This window comes from Eumetopias jubatus, unplaced genomic scaffold (assembly GCF_037043125.1).
Source record: "Eumetopias jubatus isolate StellerSeaLion01/CBP00866 unplaced genomic scaffold, mEumJub1_p1.0 scaffold_4, whole genome shotgun sequence".
Lineage (NCBI taxonomy): Eukaryota > Metazoa > Chordata > Mammalia > Carnivora > Otariidae > Eumetopias > Eumetopias jubatus.
In genome coordinates this window covers 43,046,510-43,063,577 of record NW_028274810.1, presented here as the reverse complement: position 1 = coordinate 43,063,577, position 17,068 = coordinate 43,046,510, and the positions used below count along the sequence as shown (strand labels likewise).

The 17,068-nt window shown below is 37.6% G+C and overlaps 1 pseudogene; it reads left to right on the top strand.

The window, feature by feature from the left end:
• Positions 1 to 1,445: 1,445 nt before the first annotated feature.
• On the top strand, positions 1,446 to 1,708 carry LOC148164513 (serine protease inhibitor Kazal-type 2 pseudogene; annotated as a pseudogene).
• Positions 1,709 to 17,068: the final 15,360 nt, after the last annotated feature.

Below are 17,068 nucleotides of genomic sequence, written 5' to 3'. Positions count from 1 at the left end.
GCTTTAATATTTGGCCATTAGGGTTAATCATTTTAGTATACTTACTTTTTCACAAAAATTCTTTGATTTTTGTGATTTTGCCTGGTAATTTTCCAAGTGAATTTTATAATAATTTTTCCAAGTTACAAGAAGATAATACTTTTGGATTTTAATGGGATTATAGAAAATCTATTAATAAATTTGAGAAAGGCTGATATCTTTATCATATTTAGTCCTTCATTCTGGAATATGGAACTCTCATTTATTTGTGGTTCCTTTTTTTAAATTTCTCAGTAGAACTTTAAGCCAGAGATATCTAAATCAAGCTACGTCCTAAGCATAGGTAACATTTGGGGTTTTTTTTATTGTTAACATTTGTTATTCTTAATGGATTTCTTTTTTCACTGCATAGGAAATACATATATATAATAATTATAAATAGGTAATATCTATAATATTATGTATTCTGATCAGTTATTGCTGATAGGCAGATCATCTTTTCTGTCCAAGTACTCTTCCATCATTTTAATAAGAAGTATTTAATTATATTAATAATGAAAACTACTTAAAACTTTTGTTTGACAAATCGTTTTGGCTTTTCTAGTTTTTTAATGTTATCCTCAAATTACCTTTTTGTCTCTTCCTTTCCAATATTATTTCTTGTATTTCTTTTTCACAGCTTATATTATGGCTGAATACTAACTAATAATGTTGATAGCAAGATTTTCTTTCCATTTTTGTTTTAAAAGGGATGGTTTTAGCATTTTTCCATTAAGTCTATCATTAGCTGTAGGATTAGAGTACTCATTGTCATGTTAAAGAAGTAGATTTCTATTTCTCTTTGTTTTTTCATTGAATCACTGGATTTCAAGTATGGAAGAGAGCCAGCTTCATACCCTAATGTAGGACACACGAACAGTTTTAAGCACCACTCAACATAGGAAATAATTTTTTTCTCTGTTAATATGTGAAATAGCATTGTTTAAAATTTGGTTAGAATTGTTAACCATGTATACAGAGAACAGATTGGTGGTTGCCAGAGGCAGGGGGCAGGGGTGGGCAAAAGGAGTAAAAGCAGTCAAAAGGTATAAACTTCCACTTGCTGTATAAGATAAGTAGATCCTGGAAATGTGAAGTTCAGCATGGTGACTGTAGTTAATAATTCTTTTTTTTTTAAGATTTTATTTATTTATTTGAGAGAGAGAGCTCATGAGAAGGGTTATGGTCAGAAGGAGAAGCAGACCCCCTGCCGAGCAGGGAGCCCGATGCAGGACTCAATCCAGGGACCCCAGGATCATGACCTGAGCCGAAGGCAGCCGCTTAACTCACTGAGCCACCCAGGTGTCTTCTAGTTAATAATTCTGAGCCCCAACCCCACCCCAGCTTGTCACTTGCTGGACCCTGGAGCACACTGTGTGTCCCACTGGCACTGGAGCAGACAGCAACCTGATGGTGGCCACGGAGGGAGCATGGCGCTCTTGGCACTGCACTTGGTGCTATTGCTCCTGGCCCGGGACTTGGCGACCTCTTTGGACTCTGAACTCGAGTTTAGCCAGCCTTCAGAATACAGAAACCAAACTGCGATCGGTATAAATTCCCAGGATGCCCTAGAGACTTTAGCCCTGTGTGCAGAAAGGACATGTCTGCTTATCCCAGTGAGTGTACTCTGTGCATGAAAATCAGGGAAGGTGGTCATGATATCAAAATAATCCAGAATGGACCGTGTTGATGGAGCAATTTATAGAAGAGAAATTGGAGAAACCACCTTCAACAGTATGTTAGATGAATTCCATTTTCCCTTTTTCTCTTTCCTTCTTAGCACAGGATTTGTTAGCCCACATTTTCTGAGAGGAGGTATGCAAGAGAGCTATGTGTAGTGACTGATAATTAAAGAAAACATGAAAAATCCTTCTTTCTTGGCTTTTGCCCCGTGAGTGAGCATTGCCCAGGCGACTGGTGCACTGCTTTATTTAGCTGGAATAAAATCAGCATTGTATTAAAAACACACACACAGGGGGCGCCTGGGTGGCTCAGTTGTTAAGCATCTGCCTTCGGCTCAGGTCATGGTCCTAGGGTCCTGGTATCGAGCCCCACATCAGGCTCCCTGCTCAGTGGGAAGCCTGCTTCTCCCTCTCCCACTCCCCCTGCCTGTGCTCCCTCTCTCGCCGTGTCCCTCTCTGTCAAGTAAATAAATAAAATCTTTACACACACACACACACACACACACACACACACACACACACACACAATACTGTATTGTATATTTGAAAGTTACTAAGAGAGTAGATCTTAAAAGTTTTCATCACAAGGAAAAAACTATACACCTGAAACTATAACAATGTTATGTCAATTATATCTCAATTAAAAAAATTTTTAACGAGAGTCTGCATTTAGACTAACATTCAATTACTCATTTAGTGAATAATTGACTTAACTTAGCAACTAACAGAGAAAACAAGCATTTGATTATGAGATCAAAATCACACACAACCATGGCATCTCTAATAATAAAGTTTTTATGCATGACCCTCACAGGGAGTGCACCAGAGTCTATCCATGTTGTTACTATTGTTCTTCAATCAAATGATAACTCAGATTGATTCTGTTGACCGTAGTGTTAGATCAGTGTTCGTTCTTGCTCTTTTTTATTATCTATGCCCCTACTGTTTCTTCTTTTTTGTTACCTTTTTCTCTCTCCTCCTGTCTGCACCAAGAACACCATTGTGTTATTCATTCACTGAGTGAGTATTTATTAAGCACCAGTTATGTGCCAGGCACTGTGCTAGTCACAGGCAATAGGAGAGAGAGCAAAAAGTGAGCTCCTCATTGGAGTTTACCATCTAGGGGAGACAGATATTAACAGTAGAAGCACTTAAACAAATGTAAAAGTCTAACAAGAGAATTCCTAGTAGGGAACCAGCCTTGTAAGAAAAACCAGAGTAGGCTTCCCTGAGGAAATGGACTAAGCTGAAATTAATGAGTTAATGAGGCAGAGATGAAGAGAAGAGCTTTCAAGACAGGAACCAGCTCTTACACAGAACCTATGGAAGAATGAAGCTTGGATTATTAAAGGAACTTTTTGAATGACCTTATGCATGCAGTTCAAAGAATGAAAGAGAAAGTGCTGCAAGATCAAACTGCATTGCTAAGCAGGTGTCACATCCCTTCAAAGCCTTGGGGGTCAGGTCGAGGAAAGCCTCAGAATGGCAAAAATCATGCTGGCTTCAATGAGAAAGGCTGCAGGTAGAGGATGTGGGAGGCCATGGCTACCGTCCAGGCAATGGTAGCTTGGACCAGCGAGGGTGGAGATGATAGAAATTCAATAGAATTTTAAGATCACAACCAACAGAACATAATGATGGATTATATTTCGAAAGCAGGAGAGAGGACAATTTCAAGAATGACTTTTGGATATCAACTTGTACAACCAAATGTTTTGTAGTACCTTTTTTTTTTTTTTTTTTAAACATAAGGATCACAGGAAGTCGACCAGGTTTAGGATTCCTAGACAAGTGAGATCTGGTTTAAATATTTACCCAGAACAATTTGGAAGACTAACTTGCATAAACTTATTACCAATACTTTTGTGGCTACTAAATAAATGTTGTTACAAAATAAAATGAGTGGGAAGGATACATTTAACCAGGATCAGAACATGGCCGGGCAGAGAGATTTTGCAATGTGGTTTTTACTACGTAGAGTTTAATTGCTTCAGGCAAAACTGTTTCCTACAATAATCAGCACCACAAGGATCTGATGTATACAACATTTCATATCTAACAGTCAAAATGTTTCTTTGGCAAGATAAAATTCTTTTTTTTTTTAAAGATTTTATTTATTTGACAGAGAGAGACACAGCGAGAGAGGGAACACAAGCCGGGGGAGTGGGAGAGGGAGAAGCAGGCTTCCCGCTGAGCAGGGAGCCCGATGCAGGGCTCGATCCCAGGACCGTGGGATCATGACCTGAGCTGAAGGCAGACGCTTAATGACTGAGCCACCCAGGCACCCCTGGCAAGATAAAATTCAAAAAGGAAATGAGATATTTAGTAAAATATAAATAGAAAAAAATCAATTAAAATAAAGGAAAAGGCTTTTCTTTCCAGTGTATTTGTATCATTTCCTAGTACTAATTTTGATATTGGACCACCTTCAATTCCATTTCAGTTTGGCTTCAAATACTTTCCCTCCCTCCTTCCAGTGAGCCATTTAATAATAGTTTGTTTTCCTGCTGTAATCAATTTCCATCTCATGACCTTCTCATTAGCTTCAGAACTAACTCATAATAACAATGCTTCAATGTAAGAATAGAGCAATTGCCCTTCACAGTCTCATTTTTGGAAATCCTGTGTTGTCATTAAAATGCCATAATGACCTGGACAGAAAATCATGTTGAATGCTTTAGTGATGTAAAACTTGATATCGCATTAGCAGTGTAATCATCTCTTGTCAATCTGGTTCTGTCAGTACAAAGCTAACTGATAGAGTTCAACTCTCCATGAGCTGAAAATTTCCTGTAAGTGCAATTGCTTTTGTTCAATTGATTTTTATTCAATTGTATATTGCTTTTATTCAATAAGCATCTTGTGAAATTCTCTGAAGTCCCAAGAAGATTTAATAAATATTTTAATTATACTCTTTAATAAAACATGGGACATCCTGGAAGGCCTCTCTTAGGAAGACACAGGAGTGGTGTGGAGGAGGAGAAGGAGTTGTGTTTACAGAAACTTGCAGGGAAGTTACTTTGGTAGGGCAGAATAATGGCTCCCCAAAGATGTCCATGTCTTAATCTTTAGAACCTGTGAATATGCTACCTAATAGGACAAAAGGGATTTTGCAAATGTGATTAAGTTCTTGACTAAGGGAGATTATATTGAATTTTCGGGGGGACACAATGTAATCACAGGGGTACTTATAAGGGGAGGGCAAGAGTATCAGGGAAGAAAAGATGTGGTGACAGAAGCAGGGGTCAGAGTGATGAAGAGCCACCAGGCAAGGATATGAGTAGCTTCTAGGAGCTGGAAAAGGCAAGGAAATGGATTCTCCCCTAGCACCTCCAAAAGAAACTCAGCTCTACCAACCCATTTTGCACATCTGAGTTCCAGAATTATGAGATAGTAAATTTGTTTGTTTTAAGCTGTTAAGTTTGTGGTGATTCATTACAGCAGCAAGAGGACTACTACCAGTACTTAAACTGTAAACAGTAGTTATCCCCTGGAGACCTGAGAAGGCAGGTTGGGGTTTTAGAGGGCTTCTACTCTCCATTCTTCAATATTATTTGAACTTCTCTGAAATCCTCATGGATTTATACAGCATCTTAAATAAAAATAATCATTAAAAAAACTAGGTAATATTAAGTGAAAATAATGTAGAAAATTTTATATGGAATAATTTCTTAACCATCTAAAAAAAAAGCAAAAATAAGAAGGAAGCTTACTAAAATGTTATCAGTTTCTAGTCCTGGGTATTGAGATTATGGATGTTCTATTTCTATTTATCCATTCATTTACCTAATGGTTATTCATTGAGCATCTACCCTGTGCTAGAGAATATGCTAAGAACTGAGGATGCAGATGGGAATAAGATAAACACAGTCCCCACTCTCATAGAATTTAGAAATAGCAGGGAAGGCAGATATTAAACAGGCAATTACACAAGTTATTAATTAATTATATTGTGATAAGTTCAACAAAGAAGTACTGGTGACATCATCATATAGGAGGGCAGCCTCACCTAATCAGGGGATGCTTTCCTGAGGAACTACAGCTTAGAACTCAAGGATAAATGGGAATTTGCCAGAAAGAAATGGGAAATACAATTTTCTTAATTTTCTATGAAGAGCAAATATCACTTTTATTTTCATAAAAAATGAATACTTTTAGTGGTTTTTAAAGGAATAACTAACATCTCTCCTCTTTATTTTTTTTTAAAGATTTTATTTATTTATTTGAGAAAGAGAATGAGATAGAGAGAGAGAGCATGAGAGCCGGGAGGGTCCAAGGGAGAAGCAGACTCACCGCCGAGCAGAGAGCCCGATGTGGAACTCCAGGATCATGACCCTAGCCGAAGGCAGCCACTTAACCAACTGAGCCACCCAGGCGCCCACATCTTTTCTCTTTATATCTGCTAACAACAGCTGCTCAGTGCTGGAAATGCTCTGCTCACTGATTGATTTAGCCAAATTAGTTTAATGATCAGACATTTCTCTCTCTCAAATATTTCAGTCAAATAAAATATTTAAGTTAATAAATTAAAGCCACTAGACAAGTAAAATAAAACAATGATTAAATAGTCTCCTTGTCTAAAGCTTACATTAGGAAACTGTTAAATTTATTACTTTTGGTAGCCGATCTACCAAGGAGAGCTTGTGAAATGCACTTAACATTGACCTTGAGGGAAATAAGACCCAGCTTCTTTGCTAGTTGAAGTTCTATTTTTATCAGATCAAAATTAAGGAACACAAGTGAAGGAACAAGGAAAGAAGTCATTTTGAAATCAACACAAAATATATCACTAAAGGAATTTTTCTCAAAGGAATTTCATAAATGAAATAATTTGATATTAAAAATTGGAATTCCAAATTTCTCAAAATTAGAATCTTCTGTTACAATTTCCAGATAAGTATTTTCCAAACTATAATTTGATATAGCTTTGGAAGGGGAGAGGGGAGAATAATATCTCTATAATAAATATGCTGTAATGATGTTTGTTGTTAAGGAGTAACATCTCTAGAAAAACCAAAAGGAAGAAAAATGGAGTCTATTAATAAATACCATGCCACCATAAATGCTAAATAAGTGCTGTCAATTTTATTTAAGTGATAATTTTTATTTGCTTGTTTACTTCTCAGTACACTCAGGTGTCTGTAATATTTTGAGTGGTAATGTCCTTTAACAAGAATCAGCAGAAAGGTAACTATTTCCCACAAATAATATATCATAGTGTAGAACTGACTTTTAATAATGACACAATGAGAAATTACATTATTCACAATAGATTTATATCAGCTAACATGCAAATAAGAGAGACTATAAAGATATTCATGAGAATGTTATATAAATTGAAGATTTAGAGTTCAGATACTCCTGCTATTGATGAAAAAAATAAAACATCTAGGATCTGTAGTGGATTGAATAGTGTCCTCCCAAAATTTATGAATGCTTGGAACCTCAGAATGTGACCTGATTTGGAAAGAGGGTCTTTGCAGATGTAATCAAGATAAGAATCAAAATGACAGGTCATACTGCTTTAGGATGGGTCCCTAAATCCAATAATTGTGTCCTTACAAGAAGAGGCAGAGACTCACACAGAGAACGGAGTCACGTAAAATGGTGGATTAATGTAACTACCAACCCACAGGACACCGAGGATTGCTAGGAGCCACCAGAAGCTGGAAGAGGCAAGGAAAGACTCTTCCCAAGAGACTTCAGGGAGAGTATAGCCCTGCCAACATTGATTTCAAATTTTCAGCCTCCAGGACTGTGAGAGTACATTTCTGTTGTTTTAAGCCACCTAGTTTGTAGTAATCTGTTATGGCAGGCTTAAACAGGATCTAGTGTAGCTATTTTCATAGCCAATATTTTTTAGTATTATGCTATCTGCATTCATCATTTCCTCTACTTCTTTACCATCTTCTTTTGTAGAAATAGAGACCAACAAAAAACAATTTGTTTTGTGATAATTATCACAATCAACATTTATTCATTCAATGACCATTTGAGCACTGCATCAGTAAGGATGATTTTGCTCAAAAGCAACAAAAAAAAAAACATATTCAATTAGCTGGCAAGACAAGCAGTCCACTGAAAGATAGTTTCAAGGTTGGTTTGCAAACTCAATGATTTCTTCAAAGACCAAGTGTCCTCCTGATCCTCTGTCTCAGCATATTGCCTTTGGGACTCTTATTTGTTTCTCATGGTAACAGAATGGTTGTTGAAGCTCCAAATATCATATGCTTGTATATCAAGAAGGCGATCTTAGTAGCCTCCCAGCAGGCTTTCCCTTAAGTATGCTTTTCCAGGACTTGGACACATGCCCATTTCCAGACCCAACAAAAAGGTGCAGGATTGGTAGGGCTAGCAAAGATCAATCACTACTTGTCCTTTATGGCTGGTAACATTGCTTCCAGAAAAAGAGCTAAGATTCTGTGAGCAAAGAGGAAGGAGCAGAATCACTTGGGCAAAGTATCTGCATATTTAATTTGATGAAGTGGGACCAGATTCCTTTCCAAAATAGATGTTCCATCTAAACTACCACCAGTAGTGCATGAGGATTCCTACACCCCCCACACTTGATTTTTTTTTTCCATTCTTATAGGGGGAAAGTGATAGCCTATCTTGTAATATGCATTTCTCTGACTACTAGTACTTTTGAGCATGTCTTATTAGCCTTTTGGATTTCCTCTTTCATAAACTGCCTGTTCAAATTCTTTGCCTATTTTAAAAGTGGATTTTCTATCTTTTCCTTTTTTATCTGCAGGAGTTCCTTACAAAGTACAGGTATTTAATCCTTCATTGGTTTTAGACATTTCGGATATGTTCTCCCCCTCTTATTATTCAGCTTTGTCCATTTGTCCTTCATTGAACAGAAATCTTGAACTTAATGAGATTAAAGTAGACATACCTCACAGAGTTACTGTGAACTTTAAATATGATAATGTATATGGGACACCTGGGTGGCTCAGTTGGTTGAGCATCAGACTCTTGATTTTGACTCAGGTCATGATCTCAGAGTCCTGAGATCCAGCCCTGCGATGGGCTCTGCGCTCAACAGGAGTTTGCTTGGGATTCTCTCTCTCCCCCTGCCACTCCCTTCCCCCTCCCACATTCCCACGCTCTCTCTCTCAGAAATAAATAAATAAATAAATAAATAAATAAATAATGTATATAAAACTCTTGGCTACAGTGCCAGGTACAAAGTAAGAGCTTAATAAATAAATCTTAGATATTATTATTGCTTTTGTTGTAGTTATTTATTTGACCCTCTATATTTCAGAAGACTCAAAAGTATCTTTGACTACCTTAACACCCTACATGTATCTCTGTGATAGCAATTGCTAGATTGTCTCTCATGGTGGACAGACTGTGCTCTTTGAGGCCAAAAACCATGCCTTATTCATCTTGTATTTCCCATGACTCAGGACACCCTAAAAGGTGCTCAATAAATGTATTTTGAATAAATATATAAATAAATAAGGTTTTAAAGACATTTAAATAATGAAGAATACTGGGGCACCTGGGTGGCTCAGTCGGTTAAGCAGCTGCCTTTGGCCTGAGTCATGATCTCAGAGTCCTGGGATCAAGCCCCACAATGTGCTCCCTGCTCAGTGGGGAGTCTGCTTCTCCCTCTCTTTCTGCCCCTCCCTCTGCTTGTGCTCTCTCTCTCTCTCAAATAAAAAAAAATCTAAATAGTGAAGAATACTAACTGGGAAAAATAATAATTACAGAAATCACAGAAAATTTCATATTAAAAAAATAAAATAGAAGAAAACATTTGCAAAAGACACATTGATAAAGGACTTTTATCTGAAATATACAAAGAACATTTACAACTCAACAATAAGAAAATGAACAACCATATTTTAAAATGGGCAAAAAAGGGGTGCCTGGGTGCTTCAGTAGGTTAAGCATCTGCCTTCAGCTCAGGTCATGATCTCAGGGTCCTGGGATCGAGCCCCGCAATGGGCTCCCTGTTCAGCAGGGAGTCTGCTTCTCCTTCTCCCTCTGCCCCTCCCCCTGCTCGTGCGCTTTCTCAGCCAAATAAATAAAAAATCTTAAAAAAAAAAATGACATACTACTACATGTGTATTAGGATGGTCAAAATCCAAAAACTGACAACACCAAATACTGACAAGCATGTGAAGCAACAGGAACTCTCATTCATTGCTGGTGGGAATGCAAAATGGTACAGTTACTTTGGAAGACAGTTTGGCAGTTTCTTGACAAAATTAAATACACTCCTACCATACAACACAGCCATTAAACTCCTTGGTATTTACCTAAATGGGTTGAGGTATTATGTTCACACAAAAATATGTACATGAACATTTACAGCAGCTCTGTTCATAACTGCCAAAACTTGGAAGCAATTAAGATGTCCTTCAGTAGGTGAATGGGTAAATAAACTGAGATACATCCAGACAATGAAATATTATTATTCAGTGCTAAAAATAAATGAGTTGTCAAATTGTGAAAAGACATAGAGGAATCTTACATATGTATTACTAAGTGAAAAAAAGTCAATCTAAAAAGGTTATGTACAATCACTATATGATTCCAACCATACAACATTCTTAAAAAAACAAAACTACAGAGACTGTAAAAATATCAGTAGTTGCCAGGGTTTAGGTAGAAGGAGGAATGAATAGGCAGAACACAGAATTTTTAGGAGAGTAAAACTATTCTATATGATACTGGTGGTAGACACAGGTCATTATACATGCCAAAACCTGTACAATGCACAACACCAAGGGTGACCCCAAAGGTAAACTATGGTCTTTGGGTGAGAAGGATGTGCTAATATAGGTTCATCAATTGTAACAATTATACCTCTGTGGTGTGGAATGCCAGTAGAGAAGAAGTTTGTGCATAAGGGGATGAGGGACAGAGGATATATGGGAACTCTGTACTTCCCACTCAATTTTGCTCTGAACCTAAAGCTTTTCAAAGAAATAAAGTCTATTTTAAAAAAATAAAAGGTATCAGTAAAAAGTACAGACCGCTTTATTGTTACAAAGTGAGAAAAGACAAATGGAGAGGACCAAATTCAGTGAATTAATCTAGAAGAAAGTGACATGGTATGTCAAAGAAAGCAAAATTAGTCCATTATTTGTAAGAAAAAGTGGCTATTTTAAAAAGATGATTCTATGTATGATATATACTTTTCTTTCGAGAAAGTGTTGTTTTAACTACTAGCAAATATTTTTAACCACAGCAGCTAACGAATAGCAAGATGGTAGATTTCAATTACAAATAAACAGAGCAATTATATGGGGCAGTCAGCCAAAGAGAAAATGAGAAAAGTTAAGGGACATGGGTAATCCATAGTGCATAATCATTAACCTATACCTTTGATATATCAACCCCTGACAGATTCATCAACAACTGACAAATTCTTTCAGACCTAGCAAATATTTCACCAACCTAAAAATTCTTCCCAGTAATGACTCTGAATTTGCCCAAGTGTTCTCATGACCCTGCAGAATTATACTCAGCATTTTTTACAGTTTCCTTGAATGTATATAGATGAAAAAATGTTCATCATTTGCACTTAAGGAAATTAGGGCTTAAATTTCAATTTGATAGGGCGCCTGGGTGGCTCAGTTGGTTAAGCGACTGCCTTCAGCTCAGGTCATGATCCTGGAGTCCCTGGATCGGGTCCCTCATCGGGCTCCCTGCTCGGCAGGGAGTCTGCTTCTCCCTCTGACCCTCCCCCATCTCATGTGCTTTCTCTCTCTCATTCTCTCTCTCTCTCAAATAAAATAAATAAAAAAATCTTTAAAAAAAATAAATAAATTTCAATTTGATAGATTCAAGTTCAACATCAGAAAGAAATTCATGACTATAATTTTTTTAACTTTTTATTGTTATGTCAATCACCATACATTACATCATTAGTTTTTGATGTAGTGTTCCATGATTCATTGTTTGCATATAACACCCAGTGCTCCATTCAATACATGCCCTCTTTAATACCCATCACCAGGCTAACCCATCCCCGCACCCCCCTCCCCTCTAGAACCCTCAGTTTGTTTCTCAGAGTCCATCGTCTCTCATGGTTCGTCTCCCCTTCTGACTATAATGTTTTTTTAAGGAGGCTGTGAACTACCTCCCCCAGAGACTTTTGAGAATATTGTAAAGACTGTATCTTTACAATGGTTTTGGCAGTAAGACCTCTTCAGCTATCGTAAAAAATTATGTGATTCTATATGTACACCTTACTCTTTCTAATTGTACATGTAATTTGCTTATTGTCTAAGGAAGGAGCATACCTAATGAGGAGGCTTTGCAAGGTCCCCAAGACCAACAGGGATCAGTCTTGACTAGAAATGCCTTTCTTGACTTTCTATTCGTTGAATTTCTTTAAGTTGAACCTAACAATATTATTTGTGGAGGCTAACACTGAACATAAAACCTCTAGAATATCTTTTGGCCTCTTGAGTCTATTAGTGCACAGTGGTTAAAAATGCAGCCAATGCAGTCAGGTCTGCTTAGGTTTTGGTCTCAGCTAGTCCTCATTAGCTGTGTCTCCTTGGGTGAGTTACATAATTCTTATAAGCTTCGGTTTTGTCCTATGTAAAGTGGAGGTAATAATAATGCCTTCTTTATGAGACACTGCCTATGTTCATGCAAAAGCCCTTAGCTCACTATCTGATACCTAATGACTACTCATCTAACGCTAGTCATTAACGTATCCTTCTTTCCCTCCCCTGTGGCCAGCCCTATTCCCGAGATCCAGCAAGTTCACAAGTTTGTTCTCTGTCTACCCCAATAAAAAATCAAATTGCAGGACTAAGGGGGCTGGGGGGGGCGGAATTATTCCAGTAGTCTGACTGGTAACTGCACTGCAAACTTCCGCTGCTTTCCTGAGTTTCACTTAATTAATAAAATAATTTATTTTCAATGTTCTTGTTTTTTCCATAACTTCGAGAAAATCTTTGCAAAATTAAAACAGATATTTCTAATGCTTCTATCCATGGGGAAAGTAAAATAAATAAAGTTAAGTTATGATTCACATGGCCAGACATCTCTCTCTATTTAGTAGCATATTCTGGAAAAAAAAAAAAAAATTTTCACATGAATAGATCTTTCACAGCATTTCTAATTTTATCTGTTAGTTCTGATGAAAAAATACTAATCTTTTCATCTGTGACTTCAAAAGCTTCTTTGTAAATAAGACATAAATTGTTTTTGAAGAGAGAAGTAACCATTAGTGAAAGATATGTAGAGTTATTATGTCAGTAAACTTCTATAGCTGCATCCCATTGTTTAAAGAAAACACAAGACAACAATTACTTTAGTTCTTAAGGGCATCATTAGGAAAGGGGTCTCTAAACAAATTTAATCAAAATAAAAGGCATTTTTACTCCTTTTGTGTTAGTACCACAAAATGAATATGAATGCTCGGTTGACATTTATTTCTTTTTATAGTTGGAGCTTTTTATCATTTGAGATCTAAGTTGATTTTCAAATAAATAAAACAAATTTTAATGTCTCCATGTGGCTCTCTCTCTTGTTTTCTCCACCCCTTCTTTGAAAGGATTTATCATTATTTATCTCAGGAAAAAGCTAATGAGGTCATTTTAAGCCAGGCTCAAGGATTCAAAGGAAACCTTAGAAATAATTAGAGAAAATTGTGTAAAACTGATTTTGGACACCTTAGTTAAGGACAAAATTCTAGCAAAAGAAAGTGCTTTCTGATTAACTACTATGTGTCAGGCATCACAGTGCGCCCCAAGAATAAAAAGTTGAGTAACAGCGTTCTTAGTTGTAGGGGTCTCATTCTGCAGGAAGGGAGGCAGAGAGCAGCCACTTGAATAATTAATAGTGTAACAGGGTTCTGGAGCTATAATGGAGGTGTATCTCTCCTACTGGGGACGCCTGGGTGGCTCAGTCAGTTGAGAGTCTGATTCTTGATGTCAGGTCAGGTCATGATCTCAAGGTGGTGAGATCAGGCCCTGCATTGGGCTCCACGCTCAGTGTGGAGTCCGCTTATTCCTCTCCCTCCCCACTCGCTGCTTGTGCTCTCTCTTCTCTCTCAAATAAAGAAATAAAAATCTTTAAAGTCCTACTGGAGTACAGAGAAATTGTTAATTCTAGCTAACTTCTCCTAACCCTAGTTTTTCCATGTGTATATGGAATTACATTAGCCCTGTCTTCTAGAGTCATTAAAAAAATTAAGTGAGATAATAAATGTGAAGTGTTTAGCACTGTGTCTGGCATATGATAAGTATTCAAGTTTAACTGCTGTCATCATTTTTCGTATTGCTACAATTATTATTAGGAAGAGCCAGGGAAGATTATGGTTATGGTTGGCAACATTAGAACTGGGTGTTCAGAGATGGGAGAAAGGATAAGAACTTGGCTGTCTGGAAGGAGCAAGGGGCATTCCAGGCAGAGGTAAGGACATGAGCCAAAATACAGAATAAGAGAAAGACATGCTGTTAGCTTTTGAGGAAGGATGAGTAGCCCAAGCAACTGGAACACAGGAGTATGTTTCTGAGTGGTGGGAAATGGTGCTATATTGTGAAGAACCTTATACTCAATGCTGAGTGCTAAATTTCATCCTATGATCAGTTTACAGCCATTATAATTTTTTTAAAAAGTAGCAAAGTAATATGATCAAATTTATGTTTTAGAAAGACAGCAGTAAAGATACTAGAGATAGGAGGCTACAATAATAGTTTATGAGAAAGGTAGTAATAGCTAACACATCATGCTTATTATGCACATATGCTAATTGCTTACCTCCTTACGTGTATTAGTGTTTATAACAGCCTTATAAGGCAGATGCTATTATTAACTCCATTTTACAGATGTATAAACTTAAGTATTCAGTTGTTCAATAATTTGCTTAGGTTTCTACGGCTAGCAAATGTTGAGACTAGGATTCAAACCCAAAAAGTCTTTCTCTTCAATCTGCATCTTTAACCGCTACCCTTCCCTGCTTTTCAAGTAATAAGAATCAAGCTAGAGAAAAAACAATGAGAATGAAAAGGGAAGTTGTATTCAAGAGGCATTTTGAAAGTAGAATCAACAGAGCTAGATGACCAATTTTAATTTAATAAAGATGGATGGAGTTCCTACCACATGGCAAACACCTGCAGCTACAACATTGAAAAAAACAGACATGGCACACTGTTCTCATAAAGCTTGTTTGCCAGTGGAAGAGCTGACAATATGTGGTTCATAGTAAAGACAAAGAAAGAACGAAATAGAATAATGGGTAATAGAAAATAAATAGAAAGGGAGCTTCTAAATGGAAAAAGGCAAAAAAAAAAAAAAAAGGGAGCTTCTACAATTGGGTCAATTGTGACTCCAAGAAGATGTGAAGAATCCTAATGAGCCAGCCAAGGTAAACAATCTAAGTTATTAGAGTTTGGCAAAAGGAGAAGAGTGGCATGAGATGAGGCTGGAGAATTAGACAGAGATCAGTTTGTGTAGGACCTTTAAGGCCATGGTGGAACTTGGCCAAAGATAATGAGATGTAATAAGATGAGTATGAGATATTCCAAAGGGTTGCAAGGAAAGGAGTGAATTGGTGTTGAGGGAAGAAGAGCAGAGGAGTGGTTGAGGATTCTTTCATAATGGGTGACTGAGAAGATGCTGTTGCCATCATAGTTGGCAAATACAGAAGAAGGGGCAATCTGGGGCTGTGGGGGCTAATAGTAAGTTCAGTTTGGGATATTTAGAGCTTGAATTACTGGCAGAACTTGAATTACTGGCAGAACTTCCAAGCTAGAAAGATCTAAACCGGGCTTATTAGTAAAAGAGTCAAGGATAGACTTCATTATGTATAAGTCATAAGCTGGTCCTTGAAATCAATAGTGCTATCACCCAGGGAGCATCTTCGGATCAGGGCTTAGGCAAAGAAAGATGGAAAACCAGCCTGAAAAGAGGCAGTCAGTGAGGAAGAATAGGATCAATAAGGAGGAAATGGGGGGCGGTAGTAGGAGACTGGGGAGAACAATGCAACAAACATCGAGAAGGAAGAGACCTGGGAAGAAGGGCTAGATCTGGGGATTCAGAGGTCATTATGACCTTTGATAGAGCAATTGAAAAATTATCTCTCATTTTCCACGGAAACCATCCAGGGCCTGTGCAATCCAATTGCTGCCACAACAGGTAAAATTACTCGCATGCAACTGTTATCTATGTATATCTTTATATTTCATGTTTCTGCTTTTATGATTATAATGATTCATTGTTTCAGTTCCTGTTACTGTTTTGTGTTTCCACCAGGAGAGATACAGGAAGCTGGTAGGAAAGATTTGGGAAGGAATGTAAGCTAAAATTGGAAACAAGACTATGTTTTATATAGATGGAATGGAGGGGGGTGGTCATGAGATATCTGAAAAGACAAAATTGCAGAGGCCTAATAACAAAATGCTGGAGAAATGGTAATTAGGCCAATTTAGTGGTGCTGACTAAGGATTCTTTTATGATAGTCATTAGTAATAAAGCTAGAAAGCTGGTTGGGATGGAATATGGAGGAGCTTAAATGCAAGATTCAGCATGTCTGAGTCTTCTCCTGTAGGTAAGAAGAATCTCTGAGGACTAGGAAGGAAGGAAGAGCCAGGATAAGACAACCATTAATGTAAGGATGGTGCTTGGCAGACTGCAGGCAGCAAGGTGTGTTAATTTGAAACCCTGTTCCAGTTAGGGAGGGGTCAGGTGAGGATGAGGCTCTATCAAGTGGAATCCTCATCAATCAGACAGCATGCAGGGTGGCACCAAACACTGAAGAATAAGTACTCTGAAAGACACTCAGAATCAGAGCCTTCTAGAACACCCCAAACCTATTTACCCCCCTAGGAAGCAAGATCGATCATAAGAGCCAAAGTATAGAGTCAAAACAGGCTAAGAATGACAAAGACATCCAAAGGGGATGGACATGGCAGGAAGAAAGGAGGCTAAAGAATCCCTAAGTCCTAGCACAGGTACTGAGATAATAAGCTGCCATGGTCCAGTGGTGAGAGCCAGAACAAGGATGGGGTTGCAAATAAGATATATTTCAAAGTAATAATATGGGAGATGTGTCAGCTGTTAGACGCCCCAAAGAGGGAGTTTTGGACATAGTGACTACAAAAATGGTGATGCCCTTAATAGAAATGGAGTGAAAAGTGGGAGTTAGTATTGAAAGGTGACAGTGAGGTGAAGAATTTGGCTTTGGACATGTTATTTTGAAGAGATGCTAAGTCCAAATCGAAATGTCTTCAAGGCCATTGAAATGTGAGATGAGAGATCAGGATTGGAGGTAGGCACTGCTTCTATAGACATACCAGATGAAGGTGTTGAAATTCATAAAATTTTAAAGAAGCAGAGACTAAGAAAAGAGAAAAATCAAGAGCCAAAACAAGAACCTCTCTGTCTGA